The sequence below is a fragment of the Somniosus microcephalus genome, chromosome 7 (assembly GCF_052327205.1).
Source record: "Somniosus microcephalus isolate GS21.2 chromosome 7, FLI_Smic_1.0, whole genome shotgun sequence".
NCBI classification, from domain to species: Eukaryota; Metazoa; Chordata; class Chondrichthyes; order Squaliformes; family Somniosidae; genus Somniosus; species Somniosus microcephalus.
The window spans coordinates 105,619,494-105,632,026 of NC_140993.1; the positions used below are offsets into that span (position 1 = coordinate 105,619,494).

General features: G+C 46.9%; 1 protein-coding gene across 1 annotated transcript in view; it reads left to right on the top strand.

Annotated features, from left to right (window-relative positions):
- The window catches only part of abhd3 (abhydrolase domain containing 3, phospholipase), a 144,084-nt gene that overhangs the window by 71,933 nt on the left and 59,618 nt on the right, over positions 1 to 12,533 (top strand). The gene's annotated exons all lie outside the window — the stretch shown is intronic.

Consider the following 12,533-nt stretch of genomic DNA (forward strand, 5'->3'; position numbering starts at 1 on the left):
AAAAAATGTTTTTCCACGTTCCACACATCATTTTCCAGGCAGCAGGGAGGGCAGGCAACCATCTCCCAGGTCTCTGCCAATCTCTCTCAAGACAAAAGATGTTAGCACTGGGAAATGGAACAAGTTCCCATTTTAGACATTCCAAAGTCAGGTACAGCACAGTTAAATGCAGAGTACAGCTCCCTTTATTCTCTCTCAGCAATATGTTATGGCACTAACCTTGAAAGAATACCCCCATGGCACCAATGTGATACTTGTTAGATCAGCCAAGTAGATTAATCAAAATGATATAGGTGCAGACGTTAGAGATAAATCAACTTTTAATAATATTGACAGAAAGTACAAAAGCAAGTCTATACATCTATGTGCTTACAAGTAGGATATCCATTAGGGTCTAAGACTACTCCAATCCATGTTAGATCTCAGCACTGAATATCAAATAACTACTGAAGACAGTTCATATTTATACACCTCAAAGACAGTGCATAAGAAACGTCAGACGACTGGCTCTGAGATTATTGTCATGTGATCTTTATGGGTCATATGCTACTACACCAGTAGATGGCAATGTTGCACCACACACACTCCATTCTCACTGGAATGTGGAAGACGTTTCATTTCTTAAAAGATAAGACAATTTTGCACGGTTATAAGCATTACACTCTTTCCAGGAGAGTGGCAACTTAAATGTTGCAGGTAATTTTGACTTTGTGTGATAGTGTAAAATGGTTGATAGCGAACCAGCAACCCCTTTTACAACTCTCCCGATTTTTGTTTCAATTGACATCAAGGATTATATCTTGTGCAATTTCACTGATTTAGATTTGAACAAAATGAACTGGGTATTATTACCTACATTGTTTGCACAGCTAGTTTAATCTGTTTGTGCCATAAAATTCCACTCCTCCTATGTCGAGGAACCAACTAGAGATCAGGCCATCTTAGACTGGGTATTATGTAATGAAAAAGGATTGATTAGCAATCTTTTTGTGCAAGGCCCCTTGGGTTGGAGCGATCATAATATGGGCAGCACGGTGGCATAGTGGTTAGCACTGTTGCCTCACAGCGCCAGGGACCCGGGTTCGAATCCGGCCTTGGGTGACTGTCTGTGTGGAGTTTGCACATTCTCCCCGTGTTTGCATGGGTTTCCTCCGGGTGCTCCGGTTTCCTCCCACAGTCCAAAGATGTGCGGGTTAGGATGATTGGCTATGATAAATTGACCCTTAGTGTTAGGGGGATTAAATACGTGGGGTTACGGGGATAGGGTGGGATATCTGTCGGTGCAGGCTCGATGGGCCGAAATGGCCTCTATCTGCACTGTGGGGTTTCTGTGATTCTGTGATAGAAGTCTTCATTAAGATGGAGAGTGATATATTTGACTCAGAGACTAGGGTCCTGAATTTAAATAAAGGAAACTACGATGGTATGAGGCGCGAGTTGGCTAGGATGGATTGGGGAACGTTACTTAAAGGGTAAACATTTAAAGATCGCGTGGATGAACTACAGAATTTGTTCATCCCTGTCTGGCATACAAATAAAACAAAAAAGGTGGTGCAGCCATGGCTAACAAGGGAAATTAGGGATAGCATAAGATCTAAGGAGAGGACATATAAATTGACCAGAAAAAGCAGCAAACCTGAGGACTGGGAGCAGTTTAGGATTCAGCAAAGGAGGACAAAAGGATTAATTAAGAGAGGGGAAATAGAGTATGAGAGTAAGCTTTCAGGGAACATAAAAACTGACTGTAAAAGCTTCTATAGATATGTGAAGAGAAAAAGATTGGTGAAGTCAAGCATAGGTCCCTTGCAGTCAGAATCAGGAGAATTTATAATGGGGAACAAAGAAATGGCTGACCAATTAAATACATACTTTGGTTCTGTCTTCACAAAGGAGGACACAAATAACCTTCCAGAGATGTTGGGAAAATATGGTCTAATGAGAGGGAGGAACTGAATGAAATCAGTATTTGTAGGGAAATGGTGTTAGGGAAATTGACGGGATTGAAGGCCGATAAATCCCCAGGGCCTGATAATCTACATCCTAGGGTACTTAAGGAAGTGGCCCTAGAAATAGAAGATGCATTGCTGGTCACCTTCCAAAATTCTATAGACTCTGGCACAGTTCCCAAGGATTGGAGGGTAGCTAATGTAACCCCACTATTTAAAAAAGGTGGTAGAGAGAAAACGGGGAATTATAGACCGGTAAGCCTGACATCAGTAGAGGGGAAAATGCTAGAGTCGATTATAAAAGGTGTAATAGCAGAGCACTTGGGAAACAGTGACAGGATCGGACAAAGTCAACATGGATTTACAAAAGGTAAATCGTGCTTGACTAATCTACTGGAATTTTTTGAGGATGTAACTGGTAGAATAGATAAGGGAGAACCAGTGGATGTGGTGTGATGTAAGAAAAAGGAGACTTACCATCAAGTAACTTTAAAGTAAGCTTTAAGTAACTTATAAACACACTATATACACAAGAGAGGTCTTTACCATGCCTCTGGTAGAAGCCTCTTACAATACTGAACAGACCAGTATTTATACCAGTCCAACAGGAAGTGACATATGACAGGAAGTGAGGTATGTACACAGTTCATAGTTCATAGCTCACAGGAAGTGATGACATAACTTCCCGGAAGTTATCATTTTTATCACATTCTTCCCTCCTGCAGGAAGAGGAGGCTGTGGTCTACCTTTTGGTCCGCAGCCGCCGAACAAGGAAGAGTCGCACCCGTTTGGATTCCCGTCGTAGAGGGTCACTGGTCCGCTTACATGCGGTTGGCCATTGGTCAGAGTCTGTGTGGCCTGGATTGCCCTGTGAAGGGTCGGGGAGATCATGGCTTCGAGTACGAGCCCCAATAGGTTCAAAGTCGGACTGCCTCTGTTCAGAGGGAGGTGCAGAGCTGGTCTGTGGCGGATCAGTACTTTCATGCGCGGTACTGGGAGGGTCGCAACCTTGAGCACGGGGTTCTACCGGCACCAAGCTAGTTGGTGTCCGATCAGGATCCTGGAGAGGGGTACCCGATAGGTCCCAAGAGTTTCCTGGTGAAATGCCATCACCCGATGTCCCACTAGGTCCTGGTGGGCAGGGAGCCAGATCCCGTAATGATACGGTAGATTCTCGGCCGTCGGAATATTGTATGTTTGCATAGGTGGGGTTGGCATCGGTTAGTTCGACCTCGTCTACAAGAGGGTCATTTTTAGACGTCCGAACGTATCTTCGGAGTAATACAGGTCCAGGAGTAGTTAGCCATGACGGGAGTGATGTCCCATGAGATGAGCGACGCTGGAATCCAAAGAACCGCTCATGAGGTGTAGTATTTGTGGCTGTAGAAAGCAGGGACCGTATAGAGTGCAATGCATCCGGAAGCACTGTTTCCCATTGCTGGTCTGGTAGGCCCCGAGGTCTTAAAGCGAGACGTACGGAATTCCAGATGATACCGTTATACCTCTCTACCTGCCCATTTCCGATGGGATGGTATGGTGTTGTTTTGCTTGTAGCAATTCCCCGTTCTGAGAGGTAGTCCTTGAGTTCCCTTGACATAAAGGATGGACCCCGATCTGAGTGAATATAAGCCGGCATGCCACAGAGAGAAAATACCTGCTCAAGGCAGCAGATTACTGTGGACGCCAGCATATTGGAGCAGGGGAAGGCAAACGGAAAACGTGAATATTCGTCGATCATGGTGAGCAAATATGTGTTCCGAGTTGAAGAGGGCACTGGGCCCTTAAAATCGATGCTAAGTCGTTGCATCGGTTGGGTTGCATGTATGAGTATACCATCTGAGGGGCGGAAGAACTGAGGTTTTAATTCCGCACAAAGCCGGCATTCTGAGCATATTTTCTTTACATCTCCAGTGGAAAAAGGGAGATTCCGTGATCGTACGAAATGTAGCATGCGCGTAACGCCAGGATGACACAAACCATTGTGGACATCCATGAGAGTGGAGGATGACATAGTGGAGCAGAATGCCCGTGTGAGGGTGTCCGGGGCCACATTCTCCTTGCCAGGCCGATAGAGAATGGTATAACCAAAAGAGGCCAGTTCCATCCTCCAAAGTTGTATTTTATTATTCTTAATTTTGGTTCGTTTTCGATTATCGAGCATGAAGGCGACTGATCGTTGGTCCGTGATCAATGTAAAGTGCTGGCGAGCTAGAAAATGGTTCCACTTCCGTACTGCCTCTATGACGGCTGTGGCTTCTTTCTCAACCGGAGGATAATGTAGCTCGGCACCTTGTAAGGTCCTGGACATAAATGCTACAGGACGACCTTCCTGATTCAGAGTAGCCGAGATCGCCACCTCCGAGGCATCACATTCAACCACGAAAGGGAGATTCTCATCAATGGAGTGAAGAGCCGCTTTCTCCAACTGTTTTTTGAGAAGGTTAAAGGCTGCAACAGCCGCTGTTCCCAGTGGAAATGATCTAGCATGCAGCAAGGGTTGGATTTTGTCCGAAAAATTAGGAATCCATTTAGCGTAGTATGCAAACAGACCGAGAGCCCGACGTAAAGAAGCCGGATTCTTAGGTGACGGGAGCTCTTGGAGCGGGCGAAGTCTTTCTGGGTCTGGCTTAATGATACCATTGCCTACGCAGTAGCCAAGGATGTTGATGGTCGGTTGCGACTCAACAGATTTGGATTCATTCAGGGTCAAATTACGGCGATGGAGGGCATCCCGAAATTTTTGGAGGTTGGAGTCGTGTTCCTGTTGATCGTGACCTGCAATGGTAATGTTATCAAGATAGGGAAAAGTGTCCCTTAGGTTTTCCTGCTTAACCAGGCCATCCATTGCCCGTTGAAAGACAGCCACTCCATTAGTAACCCCGAATGGGAGGCGACGAAATTGGTACAGCCGTCCATTAGCCTCAAAGGCTGTGTACTGCTTATCTGAGACCTTCAAGGGTAACTGATGATAGGCACTTTTTAAATCGTAAGTTGAGAACACTTTGTATTCGGCCAGTTTATTAACCATATCATCAATGCGTGGCAATGGGTAGGCGTCCAAGTCGGTATATTGATTGATGGTTTGCGAATAATCGATGCATAGTCGCTGTTTGTGAGGTTTTAGAGGGTTCTTGACAATGACGACTTGAGCCCGCCAGGGCGACGAACATGGTTCAATGATATCCTCTGCTAGAAGTCGAGAGATTTCAGCCGCAATAAAAGATTGGTCTTCCTGATTAAAGCGCCGCGATTTCGTTATTATCGGTTGGCATTGAGGCGGAATACTGGCAAATAATGAGGGTTCATCAAGTGAAGCTGCTGATAATGCACAAAATGGTAATTTAGACGGTATATTAGAAATAGTAAGTCCGGGTTTGGATCCACCAAACTCAATGGTGAGTTTCTTATGCTGTTTTTGGAAGTCCAGCCCTAAGAGGAGATCACTACATAAGTCTTTGAGCACCGAAAGTCGGGTGGAGGGATACATACGACCATGAAGTGTCATATCAACAACACAAAAGCCGGAGATTCTGGTATTAAGTGATGACTGGGCCATCGCAATTGCCTGGTCCGATGGGAAGACATGTAGTTTCAATTTCGCAACAATCTGTTCCTTAATGAAACTATCAGTACTTCCTGAGTCAATTAAGGCATCTAAGGTATGCCCTTTAATTGAAATTTTTGTGGCTGCATGAGACAGGTTCTGTGGGCAAGCAGCTGTAATTGGTGTCGTTGCACAGAGAGTGGCTAAAACTCTCGGTGTGCTTCTTCGGGAGAGAGCTCGAGAGGAAGCTTGATAGGTCCTAGCTGGAGCATCTTGATAGGCCCTAATTGGGGCAGTTCGGTAGGCCTTAGCTGGATTGGCCCTCGTAGAGGCCCTTGATAGGCAAACTTTAGCAAAGTGTCCTTTTTTCCGCAATAACTGCAGATTGCATTGCGAGCAGGGCAGGTTTTCCTAGGGTGAAAAGCATCTCCACAAAAGAAGCATTCCTTCCTAGATTGCCAAGAGGCTGCTAAAGTGGGGTCGTCCTCCTCTTCTTCATCAGAATTATCAGAATTAGATTCCCCCATGATAGGGTTCACCTGAGACCGCTTGAATTGTCTGGTTGCAGCTACAGCAGCAGATCGAGATCTGGGCAGCTGATAGAGGTCTGCATTTCTCTTTGCCAAATCCAGTGAACAAGCTAGGTCAAAAGCTTTTTGTAGCTCAAGTGTTTTACTTTCTAGTAGACGCTGGCGTATAAATGGAGAGGCAATCCCGCAGATGAAAGCATCACGAATCATTTCTTGGCGGTACAGCTCAGCTGAGGCTGCCTGAAAGATACAATCTACGCTGAGCCTGCGAAGTTCTTGCAGGAATTCGTCAATTGGTTCCCCTGGCCCTTGTCGGGCTGTGGCCAGTAGATGTCTAGCATAGACCTCATTTGGGGTCTTCGCATACAGTTTCTTAAGTGCCCGAATCACCTCTTCGTAATTATCCCATTCATCAACATATTCGAACACTTTTGGGGTCACATAATTGACAAGTATCTTCAATTTAGCAGGAGCATCCGCTTTACATTCATCCAGAAAATTCTCAAAAGTACGATACCAATGCTTCCATACCCTGCCAGCTGCTGGTGTATTCGGGTCCAAGTCCAGACGAATAGGTCTAAGGATTTTCTCCATGATGGGTGGTTCCCTGGATCCTTAACTTCCGAGTTTGTCTGAAGGTCTAGTATTTGTCAGTGTAAATACTAAGTTACTTAAATTGATGTAAGAAAAAGGAGACTTACCATCAAGTAACTTTAAAGTAAGCTTTAAGTAACTTATAAACACACTATATACACAAGAGAGGTCTTTACCATGCCTCTGGTAGAAGCCTCTTACAATACTGAACAGACCAGTATTTATACCAGTCCAACCGGAAGTGACATATGACAGGAAGTGAGGTATGTACACAGTTCATAGTTCATAGTTCACAGGAAGTGATGACATAACTTCCCGGAAGTTATCATTTTTATCACATGGTGTATTTGGGCTTTCAGAAGACTTTTGATAAGGTCCCGCATAAGAGATTAGCGTATAAAGTTAAAGCACATGGGATTGGGGGTAAAGTACTGACTTGGATAGAGAACAGGAAGCAAAGAGTTGGAATAAACGGGTCTTTTTCCGAGTGGCAGGCAGTGACTAGTGGGGTACCGCAGGGATTGGTGCTAGGACCCCAGCTATTCACAATATATATTAATGATCTAGACGAGGGAACTAGATGTAATATCTCCAAGTTTGCAGATGACACAAAGCTGGGTGGGCGTGTGTGCTGTGAGGAGGATGCCGAGAAACTCCAGTATGATTTGGACAGGCTGGGTGATTATACTGCATCTGCCATGCATCTGCACAATGTGGATAAATGCGAGGTTATCCACTTTTGTGGCAAAAACAGGAAGGCAGATTATTATCTGAACAGCAATAGATTGGGAGAAGGGGAAGTGCAACGAGACCTGGGTGTCCTTGTGCACCAGTCGCTGAAGGTAAGCATGCAGGTGGAGCAGGGGCAGGCCTTCATAGTGAGAGGATTCGAGTACAGGAGCAAGGATGTCTTGCTGCAGTTGTACAGGGCCTTGGTGAGACCACACCTTGAGTATTGTGTGCAGTTTCGGTCGCCTTATCTGAGGAAGGAGGGAGTGCAGCAAAGATTCACCAGACTGTTACCTGGGATGGCAGGAATGACGTATGAGGAGAGATTGGGTCGATTGGGCTTATATTCGCTGGAGTTTAGAAGAATGAGAGGGGATTTCATTGAAACTTATAAAATTCTAACAGGACTAGACAGACTAGATGCAGGAAGGATGTCCCCGATGGTGGGGGATTGCAGAACCAGGGGTCACAGTCTAAAGATAAGGGGTAAGCCAGTTAGGACAGAGATGAGGAGGAATTTCTTCACCCAGAGAGTGGTGAACCTGTGGAATTCTCTACCACAAAGGGCGGTTGAGGCCAATTCATTAAATATATTCAAGAAGGAGTTAGATATATTTCTTAAGGCTAAAGGATTCAAGGGATATGGTGAGGAAGTAGGGACAGGGATATGAATTTGGATGATCAGCCATTATCTCATTAAATGGCGGAGCAGGCTCGAGGGGCTGAATGGCCTACTCCTGCTCCTATCTTCTATGTTTCTATGTTTCTCATTCTGTGGAATACACATGAGATGATGAAATTTAATAACACCTTCAGCAAATGCCTGAAGTGAGTATCAGTAACAGCAACACATTGATTTTCCCCCCATATATCCCCCTGGACCTCATAAAAACACAAACACATTTAAAAGTTAAAATTTATAGATATTTTTACTGGCACGGAGATTATTACAAATATATCTTATGAGGCTGATTCAGAGCTTTGTTGCACAGTCTCACCTGTGAAGGTGTGTGTCGCATCCTCTATTTCTACACCTGCTGCAAAGGTGTTTTTAGTCAGATGTTGTTACTCTTGCAGAGAAAACATCTCACTGACATTTTTGCTGCATCTGAGACAGTTCTTTTTTTCTCAAGGGCATAAAACAGATAAAGAAAATTAACAAACAGCAGCACCAGGAGAGGCTCATGCTGCCTCCAGTAATTATACACAATCTCCTGCCTCATTACCAGCTTAAAGTAAAACCACCATCAAAACAGCTGTCCTAATTAGCTTTATCCAATGAGCAGCTGCACCATAAAACCTGGAAGATCCCAGATTCCATTCCCAAGCTGTTGAGTTTCATGATCTCAGCTGGAACCAGTGATAGGGATGCTACACAAAAGCAGAATACCGTGGATGCTGGTAATCTGAAATAAAAACAGAAAATGCTGGAAATACTCAGCAGGTCAGGCAGCATCTGTGGAAAGAGAAACAGAGTTAACGTTTCAATAGGGGTGCTAAAGTTGGCCTCAGTGCCCACAGGTTAGGGAGGCTACTATCAGCCAGGGTTGCTGCTTCTCAATGCTATTGAGTTACCTGTGCTGGTAATGGGGTGGATTTTGCCAGCCCTGGGGAGGTGGGTTTGGAGGCGGGACTGCTGGAAAAATGGCAGAATCTGGGGGCAGGTGCCCAACCCGCCTCCGTGCCATCTTGCCAGGAGGCGGGAAGCCGTCCCGTGCCAGGTCCCATCTCATTGGAAGCAGGAAGGGATTACAGCCACTTAACTGCCTGTTAACAATATTTGGGATTTTGTTGGTTTAAGAAGAGTAAAACAAGGTTACACTGCAGTAGGAGTAAATTGGCACAGCAGGCAGTGGAAACCAGTTTTCTAACCAATCAGCAGGGGTGACTCATTTGGCTGTAAACAAACAAACAGTATAAAAAGACCAGTCCTAGTGCGAGCAAGCACTGAGAGCGAGTCATCAAAGAGTGCTGTGAGTTAGGGTAAGTGGGGTGTTAGGTGCTCTTTTCAAACTTTAACTCTGTGGGTTGTAGTTAATAAGGCCTTTCTGGTGCAGAGTGACTGTTGGTAAACCATTTAACTGGTGTAACTAGAGGGATTGATTTAATTTAAATCCAATTAATTAAAGGGGATACTAGCATCTAAAATCGGGCAGAGGGTGTCCATAACTAACAATAAAAAATTTAATTAATTACATAGAATGGAGCAGGTGATGTGTTACTGTTGCGAGATGTGGGAGCCGGTGAACCCCATTGAGGCTCGCGGTGATTATGTCTGTGACAAGTGTCTGCTGCTACAGGAACTCCAGCTCCGTGTCGATGAGCTGGAGTCTGAGCTTCAGACACTGCGACACATCAGGGAGGGGGAGAAGTACCTGGACTCTGTATCAGGAGGTGGTCACACCTATGAAGTTAAGTAATTCAGATGTAGCCCATGGTCAGAGACAGGACGGTGTGACTATGAGCGAGGCAGGTACGGGGATCCAGGAGGTAGAGCTGGAGGAGCTGCAGCCCTTGCTCTTGACCAATAGGTTCGAGGTTCTTACTCCCTGTGGGGACAGGAGCAGGGACTGCAGGGAGGATGAGCAACCTGGCCACAGCACCGTGGAACGGGGGGCCATTCAAGAGGGGGGAGTAAATAGAAATGTTGTAGTGGTAGGGGATAGTATTATTAGGGGGATAGATAGAGTTCTCTGCAGCCGAGAGCGAGAGTCCCGAAGGCTGTGTTGCCTACCTGGTGCCAAGGTTAAGGACATCTCAAATAACAACAGAAAATGCTGGAAAAACTCAGCAGGTGAGGCAACATCCGTGGACAGAAATTTGAGTTGACGTTTCGGGTCGAACCCTTTTTCAAAACTGGAAAGAAAAGATGGATCGGAGGCAGGGCTGCGATCGGGCAAAAGAATAAAAGAAACAAAAGAAGTAAAAAAGAGACAATGAAAGGTGTTAGAAGCTAGACGAGATGGTAATAGGCTGAGATTGGGTGTAAAGTGTACTGGCAGGGCAAGGGATAGCTGCCAGGTGTGAGAGTGAAACAAAAGGAAAGGGGGGTGGGTGGGGAAAGGAGCGGAAAAATTACAAGAAAAAATGAAATAGGGGCCGAGGTTATGATCTGAAATTGTTGAACTCGATATTGAGTCCGGAAGGCTGCAGAGTGCCTAATCGGAAGAGGAGGTGCTGTTCCTCGAGTTTACGTTGAGCTTCCGTGGAACAATACAAGAGGCCAAGGACGGTGAGGTCCGAGTGGGAATGGAGCGTTGAATTAAGATGACAGGCGACCGGAAGCTCGGGGTCACCCTTACGGACTGAACGGAGGTGTTCCGCAAAGCGGTCACCCAATCTGCATTTCGTCTCCCCAATGTAGAGGAGACCACATCGTGAGCAGCGAATACAGTATACTAGATTGCGAGAAGTACAAGTAAATCGCTGTTTCACCTGGAAGGGGTGTTTGGGGCCCTGGACAGTGGGAAGGGGGGAGGTATAGGGGCAGGTGTTACATCTCCTCCGCTTGCACGGGAAGGTGCCAGGCGAAGGGGAAGGGCTGTTTGGGGTGATAGAGAAGTGGACTAGGGTCTCGGAGGGAGCGGTCCCTGCAGAATGCTGAAAGGGGAGGGGAGGGGAAGATACGTTTGGTGGTGGGATCACTTTGGAGGTAGCGGAAATGCCGGAGGATGATCCGTTGAATGTGGAGGCTGGTGGGGTGAAAGGTGAGGACAAGGGGAACCCTATCGTGGTTCCAGGAGGGAGGGGCAGGGGTGAGGGCAGAAGTGCGGGAGATAGAACTGACACGGTCGAGGGCAGTGTCAATCACGGTAGAGGGGAAGCCTCGGTTGCGGAAAAAGGAAGACATGTCTGAAGCACTGGTGTGGAAGGTGGCATCGTTGGAGCAGATACAGCGGAGACGGAGAAACTGGGAGAATGGAATAGAGTCCTTACAGGAAGCGGGGTGGGAGGAAGTGTAGTCCAGGTAGCTGTGGGAGTCAGTGGGCTTGTAGTGAATATTGGTCGATAACCTATCCCCAGAGATGGAGACGGAGAAGTCGAGGAAGGGAAGGGAAGAGTCAGAGATGGACCATGTGAAGGTGAGGGAAGGGTGGAAATTGGAGGCGAAGTGAATGAAATTGTCAAGTTCGGGACGAGAGCAGGAAACGGCACCGATACAGTCATCAATGTATCGGAAAAAGAGGTGAGGGAGGGGACCCGAGTAGGACTGGAACAAAGATTGTTCTACATAGCCCACGAAAAGGCAGGCATAGCTAGGACCCATGCGGGTACCCATGGCAACACCTTTGATTTGGAGGAAATGAGTGGCGTTAAAGGAGAAGTTGTTCAATGTGAGAACAAGTTCAGCCAGGCGGAGGAGGGTAGTGGTGGATGGGGACTGGTCGGGCCTCTCTTCAAGGAAGAAGCGGAGCGCCCTCAGGCCATCCGGATGGGGGATGGAGGTGTAGAGGGATTGTACGTCCATGGTGAAAAGGAAGCGGTTGGGGCCAGGAAACTGGAAACTGTTAAAGTGGCGGAGGGCGTCCGAAGAGTCGCGGATGTAGGTGGGAAGAGACTGGACAAGGGGAGAAAAGATGGAGTCAAGATAGGAAGAGATAAGTTCCGTGGGGCAAGAACAGGCTGAACCGATGGGTCTACCAGGGCAGTCCTGTTTGTGGATCTTGGGAAGGAGGTAGAAGCGGGCTGTGCGGGGTTGGGGAACTATGAGGTTGGTGGCAGCGGGGGGAAGATCTCCAGAGGAGATGAGGTCAGTGACAGTCTTGGAAATGGTGGTTTGATGTTCGGTAGTGGGGTCATGGTCCAGGGGGAGGTAGGAGGAGGTGTCGGAGAGTTGGCGTTCAGCTTCCGCTAGGTAGAGGTCAGTGCGCCAAACAACAACAGCACCACCCTTGTCAGCGGGTTTAATGACAATGTCAGGGTTGGATCTAAGAGAATGGAGTGCTGCAAGTTCAGAGGGAGGTAGGTTGGAGTGAGTGAGGGGAGCAGAGAAATGGAGACGGCCGATGTCACGGCGGCAGTTAGCGATGAAAAGATCTAGAGAGGGTAAGAGGCCAGGGGGAGGGGTCCAGGTAGAACAGGAATTCTGCAAGCGGGAGAAAGGGTCAGTTGTGCGGGGGGGAAGACTCCTGGCCAGAGAAGTGGGCACGGAGACGAAGGCGGCGGAAAAAGAGTTCAACATCGTGCCGA